General features: G+C 29.2%; 1 protein-coding gene and 2 non-coding genes across 5 annotated transcripts in view; all 3 read right to left on the bottom strand.

The window, feature by feature from the left end:
- LOC123290557 (polypyrimidine tract-binding protein 1) overlaps positions 1–20,169 on the bottom strand; it is a 740,982-nt gene that overhangs the window by 656,840 nt on the left and 63,973 nt on the right. The window lies entirely within an intron of this gene.
- On the bottom strand, positions 10,079–10,165 carry Trnastop-uca. Its single transcript has one exon. It is a non-coding gene; the product is annotated as a tRNA-Sec (tRNA).
- Trnastop-uca lies at positions 16,050–16,136 on the bottom strand. Its single transcript has one exon. It is a non-coding gene; the product is annotated as a tRNA-Sec (tRNA).

Genomic DNA, 20,169 nt, shown 5'->3' with positions numbered 1-20,169 from the left:
TTCATTGTTTATTTCATTTTCGTATTTTTTATTCCATTCTTATTTCGAAATACTCGAATAAATATACTGAATGTAATACTCTTTTATAATATGTATGCATTTTTAAAAGTCAAATATTGTAAATTGTACTTCTCTGGTAACTGTCTAAACAAATTTATTTACCTAACACTTTAAATTTAACTTTCTAACCTTTACTAATAGCAAAACCAAATGATAATTTGAATTTACTTTAAGTTTTCTTCTATATATAATATTTGTTTAAACATTTACATATCAAAATGTATTCTAATGATTTTAGAAGTTATTTGTAGAGTAGATGCGGGATAATATGGTAGTAGTAGGGTATATATATAGGGTATAGTCCAGAAGAATTTTTAACATTGGAAAATAATTTCGTAAATCATTTGAACTGTTAATCGCATGTAGAAAAATCATTTTCAGGTTCAACAAAACCTTCAATTATGTAGAAAAATCATTTTCAGGTTCAACAAAACCTTCAATTATTTTTATGCGTCCTTAGATACAGTCAAGGTCAAAGGTTGCAATTTCAAGAATATCTCGTTTCCTTTGCCGTAAATCGTATTTACATTTAAGTTGTACTTTAACCTTCAAATTATTCAAGCATGCGGTTTTAAAAAATACTAAAACAAATTCTATTCTACCAAAATCCGTTAAAAAAATTTCAAACATGTCTCTTATTCTGCGAATGAAGCGAAAAAAATAAATATAAAAAATTTAGATTATTATCATAAAAACCTAAGAACACTCCAATCCATAGTGGTTTACTGCTGTCGCGATATATCTGTCGATATATTTGGCAGATAGTTCCAACTACACGATGCACCTTTTATATCAAGTATATATGATATATATCAAGGTATACTAGGTTTATTCTCATAAAATTACTAAATTATTCCATTTTCCGCTGTTTGTCTGCCCATCTGTAAGCACGATAACTCAAAAACGTAAGATACCAAGCAATGGGCAACACAGCTCAATTGAATTTTGGGTCCGTAGGACTCATCTTGTAAACCGTAAGATATATTTTCCATAAATCAAAGCTCGGAACATTTTCAGGACGCTATGTTTCATACATAATTTAAATTTTATACTTTGTCTTTATGATTAAAATCTCTCATAGAAACAAATTTTTGCAAATAATCTACGGCTCGACAACCAATTAAATCAAGGTATTGTTAAAATCAACGATTTTAGAAACAAACATGGGCATTGTCAACATGGATTATGAATACGTGTAGCTAACAAAAAAAAAAAAATCAAAATTAAACTATGAAATAAATTGTGAGAATTACTTTAACCTTGACAATAAATTATTCAAACATATCTATAATAAGTTTGCAAACAAGCAGAGATCATTTACTAACAAAGGTAAAGGTAAAATATAACAACTCATAATATGACTTAGTTTAAGTCAACTGTGTTGAATTACTTTAATACAAAACTAGCTTAGTTTATATTATGATAAAATACAAATATTTGCACTGTTTTCATTGGTGGTTTGATTTCAATGGTTAGTTAGTCAGTCGGTTGGTCGGATTCTTGAAGTACAGACCAGATAATAAATGTTATAATAACATTGAATTTATATACTCACGAACACACACATTTCAGTATGTTTTCAATCTGATTTAAAGTCTTTTATTTAACTTTTGCTTTCGAAGTCATTGGCATAACAACCACTGACTGACTATGTGCCAAGTCATTCACCAATGTGTATTAATGTGTAGCATTTGATTTTATTAATAATTTCTTTGATTTTTTTAAATTCACATCAGTGATTATAAAAATGTGCTCATTGTTGATGTTTTAAGTCTTTGGAACGGTATTGTTAAAATTTTGTAAACAGAAAGCTTCGTATTTACTGGCGAGCTTCTCATGAATCTCAAGTTGTCTCATCAATCATGTCCGCTATTCATTACTGTTTTTAAAGAATTTCACAATAACCTCCAAAGAGTGTGTGATCAGCAAGGGCACAGGAAGCGTTCATTGAAACTTCTCGGGATATTACAGCGAGACTCTCCAATCAAGAACCAATTTTTTTCTGCCTCTTTCCTTTATTGCTTTTTGGAACAATCAAGCAATAATCTGCGAAGACTATGTAGTCAACGTAAGGTCAGGGATAATTGCCAGCGCCAAGACAGAAATATATATTAGGGATTTGTTGTTGTTAAAAGTAGAATAATATTTAAAGCCATATCACATTTTCGTTTCATTACTTCAGTTGTCATTAAACTACGTAGATACGTTTCAGTTCAGTATCCATCAAGGCTCGCGTCTGATATGTTCAGCATATTCTCGACGTGAGTTTCCTTTAATAATAAAGAGTAATAAAGTATGAAGAAGTCAATAATTATTGCAAATAAAACATACTTAATTAAAATTCTTTGTTAAGTTTAATAATCAAAGAAGGAAAAATTACATTATAACAATTGTATTATTTTATGTTAGGACGTTATAAGTGTTTACAAGAAATTTTAATCAATTTGGAAACTCACTAAACAACCCCATTTACTGCTAGTGGCTCAACAAAAACCAGACTGATAAGACTTGTTGATGATAAAAGAAAGAACTTATATTAATATTTTTGTCATCACCACACAAAAACAGAACCAAAAGCTAGGGAAGCAAGCGATAACAATGTGGTTGTAGAGTAGCACATACGGGTTGATCCAACGGGAAAAATTTCGAATTTAATTTCTTTCTCTTTGATTAGGATCAAGGGTTTGTCAGATGAAAATCTGAATCATTTTTTTATATTAATTTTTACATCAATTTACGTCAAAATTGTTTTTGATTTTTTCGTAAAACTTATTGCTTCCAAAATATTAATAATTTCATCAACAATTTCAAAAACTCCAAAAAAGTCATATGGACAAAACTTCAAAATCCTGAATAGTAACTGCATATTACTTCACCCGAAAGCCTGGCTTTATAAAACTATATGAGACAGATATTATTAAAAAATAAAAAACAATCCTTTATTATGAAATAATCTGTAATAATAAATACTCTGCAGGATTTTGTTAAGAGAAGTTCATAGATTATGTTACAATTTTGGTAAGCGAAAAAATTTAATTTTTATATAGCCTTGTTTTTCAGCTTTGAAAATCGCTTTTTTCTAAACGTTAAACGTTAGCATCTCGAAAACGGTGAACTTAACAAAAAAAACTCACCATAGATCTTATTGACATAATCCAAACAACTTAAGCAATTTTTTTTGGTTAAAAAAATTTATATTTAACATCCAAAACAGTAGGTTAGTTTATATTGACTGTCCACGAATGACCCACTTAGGCTATACAGCCCATTGTGATATCCAATATATATTTTACCACCTTTCCGCTGATAAGCAGGTGAGTGCACGTCCTTTATGCACATACCATGCACTTCACAACTATTAATAAAATTAATTTTTTTGCGACGGCGGAAATCGAACCCGTTACCCTAAGCACACCGCGGACGGAATTGGTTACACCATAACCAACTGAGCTAATACTACGACATCCAAAACAGTACAATATATACGAAATTTTTTCCCGAAGAATGCTCGCGTATATGCTTCTCTATTGTATACAATCAAAAAACAATTTACTTCTATTACTTGATTCGTCTCTTCATCTAAAAACAACCAACAATGAACACAAAAAAATAGATAAATATATGAAAAAAGGGGTCGTCGCTTGGTTCATAAACTTCGTTGTTGAGTTTGAATAGGTTTTCTCAACAAGTAGATGGTAGAACAAAGATAGGTACATTTGTTTTTAGTTTAGTAAGAATAACCTGGAGTTGATGATATTCGTTTCTTAAAACCCATTATATTTATATATGAAGCGAACAAGGAAACGGTGCTGTTGCATCTAACATTTATTTTCTATGAACATAACGGAGATCACGATTCATACTAAGCTTTTTCGAAAGGTCTGTTTTAATTATGAAGTTATTTTGTAATCTGAAAAATTCAGTAATCATTGTGTGGGAGTGTGTGGGTGTGTATTTATGCTTTTATGATGTGTTTATGTGTCGAAACAGTGAAAATATTCTTACCGTCTTTTTCAAAATCAAAAAATCAAACTATTTGACAGTTTTCAAATTTTAAAAGCAACTGCTTATTTCGTTTATTGAGAATCCTTCCAAATGCTTGGGTTTAAGATTATGCATTTTAAAATCCTCATTCATAATCAGTCAGCCTATTCTCGCACCTTTTATAGGTTTTACTAGTAACCTGCTTTCAACACAGTAAAACTATTTACATATAAATCTTAAAATGGATACCATCAAATCGATGACAATTAAAAACAATATTTGAAATACAAGAAAGCGATTGAAATAAATTGTTCACAGCTTACTTTCGACTGTTTCTTGTCTTGAGTTGGTAACCCTCTACATTTTCTTTATACAATTAAAAGTAGCTCTTCGATAATTGTTGATTTATTAAATATTCGGCTGCCGAAGTAGCTTAAGTGTGTTGATCTATGCCTGCCGGATACATTTTAGCAATTGTATCTATCGATATACTTAGCAAAAAGCTACGATGTTACTTATATTTGATTAATACATCATTTATATGATACATCATTTATTCCATATACATTTTCCATAGAGATCAAAGGTCGAAGAATTTTATTAGATTAGATAGATCGTTTGTCTACTTAGACTTAGGTTGTTTGTTCGAATCCAGGCAGCGGCAGTGTGAACAGTTATGATTAATGGGGACGGTAGAATTGATCACAATGTCGGCGCTTGGATAAGAACGTAGTAACCGACTCCACCCACATCACAAATGTAATTGTAAATATGAATATGAATATAGTTAAATAAATAAAGATTAACAAATAATGATGTGGGTGACCTCTATTATAGGCGTATATGTCAAAGAAACGGAGGTTAAACCCCGTTATTATTATTATTATTGTGGATATCACTATGTCAGTATCGGTGTAAATGCCGTACTGTACCAGTGTGAAAGCCATACTATGTACTATATTGAAGGAATAGTAACAATTTCAAAATAGTTATGGCGTCCGGGTCAAGACGTCAGGCCCATACTGGTAAGCGATACCACAATACTTCTGGTGGATAGCTAGAATCACTACTGTGATATTATTAATACAAACATAAATTCTATGGTATCTGTCACTATACCATACCAGCATTGTAGTAAACGCATTGCATTTTTATCCGTGTATGCATAGATGCTTCTTCAAATGAACCACTCAATGATTTATACAATTTCAAAGAAGAACTGATTCAATAAATAGTTATTGCCGGGACTACTAAGTTATAGTAAAACTGGTTGAATGAGACACAACTTGAATGAAACACAACAGACCTAAAAAGCAATATATCTTAACGTACAGTGAGTTTTTATCAGTATTATAAACAAACCCAATAGTTTTATATCTTACAATAGGTACTCCACCCTGTAACAATAAATGTGCAACAGTGTTTCTAGCTATATGTAAGGATGTTCATATTTCCTAGAACTTGTTTTTGTGTTTGCTTTAAACCATGTAGTCGAATACAACTAATAGAACCTACATATACTGGCCTCATTCCTCTTCAACCATAATAGTTATAGCTACCTATAAGCGCAACAGTCAAGCAAGCTACGCTAGAAGCATAGCTAGAAGTCAACTGGAATGAATCAGTGGCACTTAACCTGTTGAATATTATATGTATGTAACATTGTAGTATATAATGGTATTTAGTGGTAGATGAAACCAACGTTTGGTTCAATTTATTAACTGTGATATACAAAATTTATTATTTTTGTTTTTTCTAAATTGTTACAAGGGCGTTAAATAAATCATTTGGAATATTTATCTTTTATAATCTATTTTATACTGTACCTATATGAGATGATTTAATTTGTGGTTAGTTGTGGTTGCAAAGGATATTTATAGTTTTAATTTTGTTGGCAAAAATAAAAATTTACAAAACAAAAGACAATTTTCTCCCTATTACACAGACATTTTTAGTCGAGATTTTATTAAATCGAGGTGAACTATTCCAACTCATTTTCAAGTTTTAAACCTGTCTGAAAGAAGCGTTTATGAATACCGTATCACTACAACAGATAGTCGTATGATCAGAGAATTATCACAAAAATATTTTAAAGACAGCGTAGGTGCAAAAATATCTCTTTAAGGTTAGCCGGGCACTGAAGCAATGTATGAATAAAAATCTGTATTTATAATATGTTATTAATTGCTCATGCGTATTTTTTGAAATAACTTGACGAAGGATTTTCGTCTAATTAATTATCAAAAAGTGCATTTTTATGTAATCTATAGTAAATGTAAGCTAAAAACATATTTTCAATAATATCTCAGAAACTTCTAAGGATATAAATAAAAAAAATCGAAAAACAAACATTTTTATAAATATTTTTCGTAGATTAAGTTAGAATTTAAAAAGAAAATATTTTTTGTGAGAGTGAGAAAAGCAGCATTAGTAAACGAAAAAGTAAACAGTAGGGTAAACTACTTTCGAATTCGATCGGTCTTAAAACAAACGTTGAAAATATATGCAAAAATACCCATAATAAACCTGAAAAACGACAACACAAAAGCTAAAAACAATTGCATAGGCTATTATGGAGAACAGTTTAAAGCTAAATGATTCCAAAACAACCAAACAAGTGAATACAGATGTAGGCGAAAGCCGAATTTAAAGAAAATGTTTCATACAAATGCTTTAACAAAACAAAAAATGGTTGTTTGAAAATCACAAGACTTAATTCATTTTCCACAAATTGAAATCAAAAAATGCAACCAAAATATCACACAGCTCGATATATTCAGGGTATGTAATTAAAAACAAGATGTATATTATAAAATGACGACCTTCTGGTCGTAATAATTTTTCGAAAATTAGGAATATTTTTGGAAGAAACTGACTTTTTAAAGTAACCTCCAAATTTTTAAGTCACCTTTTTTCATAGTTTTGAGGAAAATGAAAACTTAAGACTTTGCTCCAATTAGCGTCCCATAAAAAAGATGATTCTAACTTTTGTTCTGGCTGTTACTGTTTAGATGACGGCTCTTACGAACTCACTACCCAATTGACCAATGTTGCTCGTTTACGAACCGTAAGTCACTTTTACATCTTGAGCACGCTAAAATTTCAGCTTTATAGTTAACGTGTTCCGAGACTGATAGACGGATAAGCAGAAATGGATTAATGAGGTGACATTATGATTACATATATACCAAAATTTTATTTGTAGCATCAATATTTCGAAGCATTACAAACTTGTGACAAATCTGAGTATACCCTAATATATTTCAAACAGGGTCGGATAAAGTATAATATTATAATTACGAAGCAAGCAGATACATATTTAAATGCCACTCATCATATCTTTTTAATTTTCAAAATTATCGTAACTAATGTGCCGAAAAACATTACTTCGTTACAAATTTTTTGTAAAGTAACACCTTCAACATAAATTTGTTTAAAAAGGTGCGTAAAACTATAAATTTTATTTCGTGTTTTAACGTGTGCGTAAAACTATTAAAATTTAACTCGTAGTTAGTATGTTTAGAAATAATATGTTTGCTGTATTTTACGTACAAAATTTATGGAGTTTGTGGAATGTCTAGTAGGCATGTTTTTGAATATTTATGAAAACAACTTTAATGTTTTAAAATTCTTCTTTATCAGTGTTGTTGATTTGTGGCTATAATAATAAATTTAAGTCAATTTTTATTTGTTTATTAATTCTAAGCAAACGCTACAAACGTATGTTCTGGTTATCTTGAAAGCTTACAGCAAGAATAAACAGTAAAATTTAATTGTTGAAATACCCTGTATACAAAGTGTTGGATGTCAGAACTTGCATTATTTTTCATAAATATAGAAGTTTAAAAACCAACACAATTATGACTGCCCTACGGCCGCCATTAACTTTGTTTTGGAAAATTTTTGAAAATAATTTATACAATTTTTTTTGCTTTTTGAATATTTTTTACAAGACCACTAGCCGAAGTTACCCACAAGTTTTTTACTACCTATATTTATAGTTTGGGGGAAACGGACATGATATTTACGAAAAAATGTTTCAAAAAACAAATTGGAAATTACTTTTACATTTAAACTTTTGTTCTATCTGTTACGCTTAACAAGATAAGTCCTAAGGATCCAAGATCCAATTGACCCATTGCTAATTTTTGAACGCAAGCTTTTACGTGCTACGCTTGCTAGAAAAATTTCAGATCAAAATCTCTTTTCGTTTTTGAGTTATCGTGCTGACAGACGAACGAACGGAATAAAAATGGACTAATTAGGTGATTTTATGAAAATTTTGTTCATATCATCAATACTTCTAAGCGATACAAACTGGGAATAAAATCAGATATATATTTCATAAATATAGGCAAGTAAACCGGAGTTATACAGTTAATGAAAATTTATTAACTAACAAAATTTTAATCTTAAATTAAACCTTTTTTTTAAGCCTTCATTATCAGCCCAGTCATTGAAAAATATCTCAAAAACTCTTAATTCTTCAAAAAAAAAAGTGCACCTTAAGGTAACACAATTGCACTTAATAGCCGAAAATTTAATTAGCATAAAACAAGTGAGTATTTTAGAAAAATGAAATCTCTCGACTTATAGTTTCTTTATAACGTAGCAAATAGTTAGTTGGTAAAAAATAGTTGGTTTATAAGCAATCACATTAAAAATTTCAGGAAAACCGCCGTATAAAAAATATTTTAAAACAAATATAATAAATTTTGTACCACAATTTTAAAACAAATGAAAATAAAGTTTGAAACAAATATACTCACAAAGTATATGTACTGCAGTCAGAGTTACCAGAGAAAATAATAGCCATTAATATTTACTTTGTTATCTATAGCTCTGCTTGCTTTATTCTGTACTAGAGTGTTGCCCACCCGCTTCGCTGTGGGCCGTGTAATATTTTATATTGACTATTTTTACAGAAATCTGTAATTTATGGTAATATCAAACGACTGCTTTTACAGAAATAGTAATTTATGGTAATGTCAAATTAGATTAATTTTTTTTAAATATATCTTTATAAATTATATCTAATGTGTTATTCTGATATATCAGCTATATTGCTGTACAGTTTCATTAAAAACCATTCGCTAGTTTAACCGTGAAAGCGTAACAAACAAACAAACGAACATGCTTACTTTCGCATTTATAATATAAGAGATAGAGATTTTAATAGTCCAACCAAACAATTCACACACAAAATTGTTATCATACAAATGTATAGAGAACAGAACGTAAACAATAAAAGTTAACATGTGAACACAGGTGTTTAAACTGTATACATCTCATTTAAGAAGTAGTTAATATGTGATTATGTTAAGTGTATCTTTACATAATAATTTTAACAACAATATTATGTAACTATCTATGTAGATATTCAAAAACATTATAAGAGAGAGAATACATACAATATATATACATACACATATGGTCTGTAATTCTATTATTTGGGCATTAAATTGCGTATGCCATCTCTAGAATCAGTATTCATTCCAAAATTAAACACAACAAGGAAGATTTATTACATAAATCACCGTGAAAATAAAGTAAACTGTCGTACGAAGGAATGAGATGTAGCACAATAACATGTGTGCTGCGCCGGACTAAGGGGCTAGTGGAGCGGGCGCTTAAGGCCCCCTAGGTTACAATGGGCGCCAAAATAGCAAATGCGCAAAATAATTTCGCATTTTAAGTGTTGATTATTGAAATACTTCTTCACTGGACAATTTCAACCTTAAAACCAGACACTACCGCGTATTAGCTTTTACTTCTCAAGCCCCAGGTTATCTTCCAACACTTTAGTTTACAATTTCATGCTTTTTTTAAAACTAAAATAAAATTAGCTTAAATTTTTATTTATCACACAGGAACGATAGTTAATTCAGGTAGCAACAACAAAAATGGCAACCTTCTTGTTTTTCATCGGTTAATAAAACAACACTTTCTACATTAAACAACAGATTTTACATAAAGTCATCACTATTTTTAGGTATAATAAAACTAATATCATTTGTAAAAACAATTTAAAGAACGCCCACCAGGTGGAATCGAACCACTTCGACGTAAATCGACTACAGGTTTGAAGCCTGCACCCCACACCAGTGAAGTTCAGTTGGGCATCAAATAATTCAACTAAGTTGTATACAGGGTGTTCTGTTATTGACTGCAGATCGTTGGCCTACAGAATAAGCTCATAAAGACGAAGGAAAAAGTTATTTACTAATTTTGTATCTGAGCCCTAGTTTGCGAGATATGGCTATGGTACAAATCAAAAAATTTAACCATTCACAGTGTTTGAAAACCTGGTAGGCATACACTATCTTATTTGGAAGGGACAGTTAAAAACTATCAAATTTAATTGGACAATAAAAATTTAATACATTAGCAATTGTTATCTTTATTTTTCGCATTTAATTATTTACTTGTCTCGCTTGTTTTTCGATTAGTATTTATTTGCCACTACAGTTCACTTAGTTATAGGCTGGAATTGTCTTATTACATAAAAAAAATGGGCTGTCTTTGCATACTTTACATACGCAATAAACTAAATAATAAATAACATGTTGATTCTTTTCAAATAATTTTATAATAAAAACAACTGAATAGAGCAGGAGACGGTCGTTTCATCAATACGTATGTTTTGTGTAAATTTATTATTATTCAAAATAGCTTATAGATTATTTACATTTCTCTATAACAAAAGGTCATTCCATTGGTTTCAATAACGAACGTAGGCCTTCAATACCAACAAAAAAAATTATGTAGGAATTTACCAAATTTTGCATTTTCTCAAATTAGTTTTCCCACAAATTCAAGAAGAGCGTTTTATGGAAATTTTCAAAAGTAAATGAAGTATGTTAAGCGTGGTATCCAAATTTCAAGATATTTTCAAGCCACAAACGGCCAATGGCAAATGAATGAATTATGAAATATTTGTACATTAATCACAGCACAGATTACATTTATCGCAGGAAATTACAACTAATACTAAATAATAATAAAAATAAACCCATCTTATCACAGTTTTCAAAATCAGTAATCTTATTTCACTTTTTCAGTTTTAAAAATCATTAGTTCTCCTTCAAATTCAAGGAAAGCGTTTTTCGGAATTTTTCAAAAATATATGACGTATGGTAAGCGTGGAATCTAAATTTCAAGCTATTATCAGGCTACAAGCGGCCAATGAAATGAATTATTATCTAGGAATATCAGTAATAGTAATTATTAACCAGGAATATCAGAAGACTGTGAATAATGTAAGCTGTGCTGTGATTAATGTAAACAATTCATTGTAGTTTGTAGCTTGAAAATAGAATCCAAATTTCATTTGGGTACCACGCATAGCATACTTATTATACTTTTAATTTTCAACATTTCCGAAAAACACTTTTCTTGAGTTTGTAGGAGAACTTACGATTTTTAGAAAATGAAAAATGAAAAAGTGGATTAAGATTACTGATTTTGATTATTGTGATCGATGGGTTTATTTTTAATATTATTTAGTATTAGTTGTAATTTGCTGTGAATATTGTAATCTATGCTGTGATTAAAGTACAAATAATTCATAATTCACTCATTTCATTGACCGTTTGTAGCTTGATAATAGCTTAAAATTTGGATACCACGGTTAACATACTTCATTTATTTTTGAAAGTTTCCGAAAAAAGCTTTTCTTGAGTTTGTAGGAGAACTAATAATTTTTAGAAAATGAAAAATTTGTAAATTCCAGCTCGAGAATCCTACGCAGTTTTCTTCTAGATATTAAAGGTCAACGTTGGTTTTTGAAACCAATGGAGGTCACATTGAGCATTTATTACAGAAGAATGTAAATAATTTATAAGCTATTTTGAATAATAATAAATTTATACAAAACATACGTATTGATGAAACGACCGTCTCCTGCTCTATTCAGTTGTTTTTGTAATTGAATCAACAAACAAATTTCAACTTGTTTTGTTATTATTTCTTGGAATATACAAAATAGTTTTTTTTGATGTATGTTAAATAGATTGTAAGACGTCCTATTTAGCTTAAGTATTTACACAATACCATCATAGTTAAAATATAAAAAGTGGGCGGGTTTGATCAAGTCCAATGAAATCATTTATACTTTTAAAAAAATCCCTTCCTCAGTTCAAAGTAATAAAATAAAATAAACTTATATCTACTTATTATCATTGGCTACTGATTATCGAATGATAGTCTGTCAATGAACAAATATATCAATTTTTGCCATACCTGTAGCGCCCAAACTAGGGCTCAAATCCAAAATTGGTAAATGACTTTTTCATTCGTCTTTATGAGCTTATTCTGTAGGCCGACGATCTGCAGTCAATAACAGAACACCCTGTATATACTTATCATATGGTAACATGTCACTAGCGCGAGCAGTAATATATTTTAGGATTATTTTTGTGTATTGTTTATTTAAAACTATTATATTATGATAAAGAATATTTTAAAATACAATAATCCTTTAAATCATTATCTTTCTGCCATTTTAAGAAGTAAGTATTGCTACACATTTGATTCAGAACTATTTAGCGTCATACAACGTCTAAATACAGGCTAAATTCAATTTTGAAAATCATGTAGAGTGAATGAAACCAATCATCGCAAATTGGAAAACATCAAACCAAAAAAAAAGTCGATCATATGAATATGAAATAGGTCTCTCGCGACTAAGAACAGGGCTTACAAAAAAAAACCCACCAACACTTACTAACAAATAACCCCCACAGTGTAGTTTCTGTCTGAAAGTGTAACTAACAATCGAACATATACTGTTAGCTCGTCCAAAACATGGCGAATCGTTGACAATTTAACGAGGTACTCGGAGACGACCCCCCACCCAAATTTAACGATTACAAATGGTTCTAATAGACACTAAGTTGCTATTGTTAGATTAGGTTATTTGGAATACGGTGCTATATACATGAACGCTGATGTTGGAACAGCTAAAATACTATTTACAAAAAATTCCTGTAGGTAAAATTAGTAGAAGGTTGTTTGCAAAATTATCAACTGAAACATTTTAACCAAACAATTTTCTCTGTTGACTGCATCTTTAAGTATCTTGCATAATGTTCGTAACGTAATTTAACCACTCTGTATTTGTAGATAAAAATGAAAGAATTCCAAAGACATTGTGATTGCGAGGCGTTACCATGCAACAAGAGAACAAATTCCTTTTAATTATATTTTATTGAGGACTGCCTGTAAAACCATTCCTTGAAAAATATTTTAATGCTTTTAAATTTGAAGAAAATTAAAAAGATTTTCCATTATTTATAAAAAAATTTTGTGCTACTAGAAATTTTATACAATTAAATTAAATATCATTTTATGTCAATTAAAAAACATTTTCAAGTATTTAAAGAATGCTTTCGTTAAAAGCATCAGCAATTGCAGGCAAAACATAACATCACGAAAATATTTGATATTTTATGACAGACATAAAAATTTTTATATTTCAATTAAAAATGTGTAATTACTTTATAATTTGATGACTTCTTATTTTTCTCCAATAAAAAATACCAAACTTATACCTAAAAATTGTTGGTTTAATTTTATTGACATTTCTATAAAATTGAGATGATAATTACTCTTCTATATACGTATAAGAGAAGCAAATGTTTAAGAATAGTTAAGTAATAATGTATCCTAGAAAACATGTTCCTAGGAAGAAGGGGTTATATACAAGGGTAAGTAATTGTAAGTTATGACACAATTAAAAATTATGACATCAGCAACCCAAATGCCAATTTTAATAAAATGCCAATATCATTTGTTTAAAAATAATTTGTCCACGTTTGCGAGTTTTTAAATAATTCAGATGCCCTTCGTTTGGCAACTGTTTGTCCGTGTTTTTTCACCCCAAATTGTTGTTTGCCCATCTGTCAAAATAGTTATGCGTAAAATAAAATTTCCCTCAGTTTTCTCAAATGCAAATTTTTCTTCATAAAAAATGTATCCATAAATTTCTCTGATCATCTCCTTTTGGATATATTTCTATGCAGTCATATGTACATGATTTATTGGCTCATGTATTTAATGTTTTATTTTTAGGGTTCCTCCCATGAAGGTTTAATCAACGGAAGCTTAATATTACTAAGACTACGGTGCTCGTTCGTCCGCCTGTCTGTCAGCGGACTGTATCTCATAAACCTCAAGAAAAAAAACATTTTCTTTTACTACAAAGAAAAAACAATTTTGGGTCAACAATAGTAGACAAATCGTTGTCTGTCGCATTATATTTGCATTTGTGAAAATTTTTGTGAAAACCTTTATTTCAAGTGTCATGGATAGAGGATAAGTAAGAGCAAGAGAGGTGGAGGCTAAAACGCGGGGAACTTTACTTTTTATCCCATCGGAGCGGGCGGGTAATCCCTATCATCGAAACTCACTTTCGAATATAATCGGTGGTAAGTGCATTATTTAAAAAAATATTTCAACAAAATTTTGATGTTTTTATACCATGTATATGAAATATACCAAGGTATACTAAGTTTAGTTCCAAGTTTGTAACGCTTAAAAATATTGATGCTATGAACAAAATTTTAGTATAGGTGTTCATAAAATCACCTAATTAGTCCATTTCCGGTTGTCTGTCTGTTCGTCTGTCATCACGATTACTCAAAAACGAAAAAATATATCAAGCTGAAATGTTTATAGCGTGCTGAGGACGTAAAAAGTGAAGTCGAGTTCGTAAATGAGCAACATAGGTCAACTGGGTCTTGGGTACGTAGGACCTATCTTGTACACCATTAGAGATAGAACAAAAGTTTAAATGTAAAAAAAACAACCTATCCGCATCAAAATATAAAAAACTTTTGTTTGAAACATTTTTTCGTAAACATCACTGTTTACCCGTGAGAGCGCATATTATGCGCAAATTGCAGTTTTATATGGCTATATCAGTTATAGTGTGACATGTATGTATGTGTAATGTGACAGGGTAATTAACACTGTCTATACATGGTATTTCAATAATTAACTCAGTCAATTGTTTGTTTTCACTTGTTTTTTTTTTTAAATTACATCTGAAAATCTCCTTGAGTCCCGAACTATACTATGTACTTTACTTACGTCAAAACTGAGATAAGATTGAACACATATTTACATAATTTGCATATGTAAAAAGGAGATGACATCTTTTTCTATATTTTAATGATAATTTTTTTGTAAACAATATGATTCATTTAATTATAAATAGACAGAATAATAATTATTATTATTCGGTCTTTAGGATTTTGTACTTCCGAATTAAAAAAACTTTTTAAAATCATTGTTTCGAAATAAAAGTTGATAGAAGTGTATAAAAGTAGTGTTATTGCAAATGAATTTTAATATTAAATTTTTACTCACCTTTAGGTTTTTAAGATAATTTTTTTTGTAACCGTTCTTTCTCTTGAAGAGATAAGTGCACTGTTTTTAAACGGAAATATCAATTTAAGGATCATGGAATCTATTTTGACTAGTTTCAACGTGATCTCTGACTAGTTTCAAAAAGACACGAGTTATAAGGTAAGTACTTTTACTATAACATTACACGTCATGAGTATACAAAAAAATTGACTTGCTGTTGCAATTAATATAATAATTAATTAATTAATTAATATATATTAATATATTATTTTTTTCTTTAAATAAAAACAGAACCACCCTAGTAGCACTAAAATATATATGGTACAACCAAAATTTTTTATAAATGCATCCCTAAATTTTTAATCAAATCTTTAGCTTGAAATTTTTTGTTGAAATTAATATGATTAATCCCGAAAGCATGCCTTATTCAATAGAAAACGAATCCTAAAGAGAGCGAGACATGCAAAAAAAAATTGAATCAAGTTCGGCAACCTTCTAGTTTTTCATCGGTTAAAAAAACAACAGAATTTATATTAAACACATAAAGTCAACAACCAATAGTTTTATGAGAATAGGTATACTAAACAAAAATATGATTTGTAAAAAAAATTGTAAATAAGGGTGTAAAAATAATCCGCCCAACAGGTGGAATCGAACCACTTCGACGTAAATCGACTACAGGTTTGAAGCCTGCACCCCACACCAGTGAAGTTCAGTTGGGCATCTGTGCCTTCAACTAAGTTGTATATATAGTTATCATATGGTAACATGTCACTTGTGCGAGGAGCAATATATTTTAAGATAATCTTTTGTGTATTGTTGTCTACTTAAAAATTATGATAAAGTAATTTTAAAATACAATAATACTTTAAATCTCTTTTTTTTTCATTTTTCAGAAGTTAGTATTGCTACACATTCGGAATTATTGCTATTCATTCGGAATTAGTATTAGCGTCATACAACCTCTATATACTGGCTAAAAATTGACTTAATGACTCGATTCAATTTTTACTCACTTGGAATTTCTCGAGTCAGTAGAAATAATTTTTAATTATGTTTGAACATGACTTAAGGTTCTTAAGATAATTCTTTTGTATCCATTCTTTCCCTTGAAGAGATAAGTGCTCTGTTTTTCAACGGAAATATCAATTTTAGGATCATGTAATCTATTGTAACTAGACTCGGCGTAATCCTTATACGCCCGTTTTGTAGCATTAAAAAGGTGCCAGTTATAACGTTAGTACTTTTACTATAAGAATGCATGCCACGAGTGAAATAAAAAGATGACTTACTGTTGCAAATGTATTGAAATTGAGTATACAGGCTATTTCTTATCTCTAAAACCGTCAACCGAATAATGTTCAAATTTAGTATTTAGACTTGGCATACAGAACCATAATTATTTGAGCCTAGCTCGCTCTTGACGTACATTTTAAAAGAAATAACTGTTACTTTGAAAAACACCACACACAATAGAAAAATGTGATTATTATAATTATAAGAATAATAATAATAAAAATAATAATCTGTGACAGTTCTTATTTAAATTTTCTCTTTATGTATTTTTTTTTTTTTTTTTTTTTTTTTTTTTTTTTTTTTTTTAACAAAAACGAAGAAGAAATAATCGTAAAAAAAAGATAATATTATACAGTTTTTATGTTTATTTATGTAAAGCAAATATGCATAAAAAATTATTTATTTATCTTGTTATTATATTTTATATTTCTGAGAGACATTCATACATTATAAACGTAATGTGCATATGTTTAACAGAGGTGGATTTTTGTCAAAGTAAACAAAAATTATAAGTTTAATTTGTTTAAATTCTTTATAAAAATGTTTTAATTTTTGTTATGCTTGGCTGTGATGCCGTTAATGGAGATTTTGTTAAATCTCTTTCTCTAGATACGCAAGATAAGATTGTAGTTTTGAAAAATTTTATCTTATACTGTTCCTGATTCGCAAAATTTGTATGGTACATCCTGTTTATAAGGTTATTACGACAATTACTCTATAAAAACGAAATAGTGAAAAGTAGCGAAAAGTATAACAAATCACTATTGTAGTGACTATTCACTATTTGCTAGAAGTATACCACTATGAAATGGACTCTAAAGCCTAAGTGTGTCGTTCGTGGACAGCCAATATAACCTAACCTAACCATACCACTATTTGAAATAGTGGTATACTTCTAGCAAATAGTGAATAGTCATTATTTCAAACAGAAGAGAGTAGATTATATTATACAGAATACAAGGTAAGAATTGCTGAAACATTGTTTTATAAATTTTTTCCTTGTCCTGATCTAGGCGCCATTCACGCCAATTTTTAGAACAGCTCGCAAAAAATAATTGTAGCCAACTCCGATAATTTACATTATTTTTTTGTTGCTTGTAAACATTGTAAATGAATTATTTCTCGAAAGTGTATAAGAATTATCGGAATTGGACATTCCGAAAATAATTGAAAACATTGTAATTTTATTATTTCCCATAAGAACTAATGTACGGTAATTTATTCCGAAAAAATTTTATAATTTGTAGAAATTGTTTTTAAAAATTTAATTTTGACATCCCAGCATTTTTCAGATTTTCTCAATATTTTAAGTTAATGTTAAATTTTTTTTAATTATATTTAGGATTAAAAACGTTTCTCTGTAATATAATATTTTTTAAAGGAACAGACATTTTTTAAAGAATTAAAATCATTTCATTAATTAAAAAGAAACTTTTGTTAATAAAAGTGTAATTTTAAATCATATTTTAACTTTATTATTACAGCCTAACCACACAGAGCAGTAAACGACAAATTTAATAAATTAAACTATGTTCCGATTGTGCATTAATAATTAAAAATTCCAGGCAGAGGTCTGCTTAACGTGCGATATTCAGAAACGAATTTGACATTTACATGGTCTGAGTATCTTAAGTAAGCAAAGCTGTATTTCTAATTGCAAAAAAATATTTGCTCTGTTATTTGTCAAATAACTTCAAAAGTCAAAATATGATAATTTGAAACGTCCAAATATAGAAACTGACAAGTTAATACAATTTATAGTATTTTTATTTTGCTACTTTAGAATCAACTTTAATTGCTATCGCGATATTGGATCAAAATAGAAAAACTTAATACAATAACCTTAGTACATTCAATTATCTACAAACGTAAAGTAAATAGTCTGTAAATGGGCTCTCGGTTTTGTCATGGAGAGTCCACTTGTTACAAAGGACCACTGGTAGAAAAAACAAGTAATTTTAATGTAATCATTACGTCCAATTATATTATCAGTGGATTTTAGGTTCTTCGAGTGTGGACTATCCTATTATTAGAGTAAAAGATGTTACAAAACCAGGTTTGTTAATGAAAATAAAATAAACCGTTCATTTGTTTTTTGCTATAACCTGGTGGAATGTGTTTCTTATTCTTAGATGTTCCATTTCATTCGTAAACCATGAGTTAGCGCAAATGTTTCTATTCGTAAATAAAAAATAAAATGTTAATTAAATTGAAACGGTCCATGTTAAAGTTGACTTAAAACATAAAGAAATAGGCAAATTGTACTACGTATATGGGAGTGTTTGTCAAATAATCGAAAAACTATTAATATATACATAATACAAGTAGTCTGTTTATGAATTTTTTTAATTCAATTTTAACATGGACTATTTCATTTAATTAAAAAATTATTGTTTATTAGCAAATAGAAACATGTGCGCAACTAACTCATGGTTTACGAATGATATTTGACACGTTAAAAACGCATTCCAGAAGATTTTAGCAAAAAGTGAGCGGTTTATTTTATTTTGTTTAACCTGTAACATGTGTGACTGCCGTACATGTGTTTCAATCGTAGTTGAAAGACAAATCATACTATCAGCTGCGTCTATACTTTTGAATCAAAATTCATTATACGCCAGTATTATCTTGCACTATACTAACCAAAAATTAAAAGCCGTTTGACATTTTACTATGAGTTTAGACGCTTATTTACAGACATGGCAACATAGTTAAGAAGATACAACACTTCCATTAAACAAATAAGAATATATTTTACATGTTATTATATTTTTGTAAATACACCGCCGGATGTCATAGTATGACAATACCAACACAGACGGACGACTACAATTGTATGCAACGCAGCGCGGTTTATTAACGATGAGAAGGTGTTGGAGAGACAAATGGTAGAAATACAGCCGTATGAATACAAAAAATCTTTATATTTTGTGTTATTCGTTACTTGAAAGTGTTAAAAATATTTCCATATCATTTGCATTTATAATTTTCACTTGAATCTACAGGTTGATCGAAAAGAAAAATTTTCAGAATAGTGTTAAAAGTTTTAAAACAAGTAGGTACAAAAAATATATTTAAATGCAGAGTACTGCACTTAAAAACTTTGTATTTAACGTAGTTCCAGCATGGTATTTGCAGTTTCTATGTTAAAGCAATGGTACAATTTTTTTTTCGACAGAATTTAACGAAAAATTAAATTTAAGAATTTAATAATGCTTACTATTAATTCCCAAAGTTTCAGAAATTTTGACCGTTTAAAATGGGAAATAATTATGCCAACGTCCCAATTTCGATCAATTTACGTCAAAATTAATATCTCGAAAGTGAAAATTAATTTCTAAATTTTTTTTTTAGAATTGTATTGTATAAACATTTTTTTCTACTTTTTCTTCAATATATAATAATATCATAAAAAATAGTTGGAGAGACCGGACATTTTACATGCTTTAAATGGGACAT

The sequence above is a fragment of the Chrysoperla carnea genome, chromosome 1, assembly GCF_905475395.1.
Source record: "Chrysoperla carnea chromosome 1, inChrCarn1.1, whole genome shotgun sequence".
Lineage (NCBI taxonomy): Eukaryota > Metazoa > Arthropoda > Insecta > Neuroptera > Chrysopidae > Chrysoperla > Chrysoperla carnea.
The sequence above is the reverse complement of the archived record's forward strand: the minus strand, read 5'-3'. Positions and strand labels throughout refer to the sequence as shown.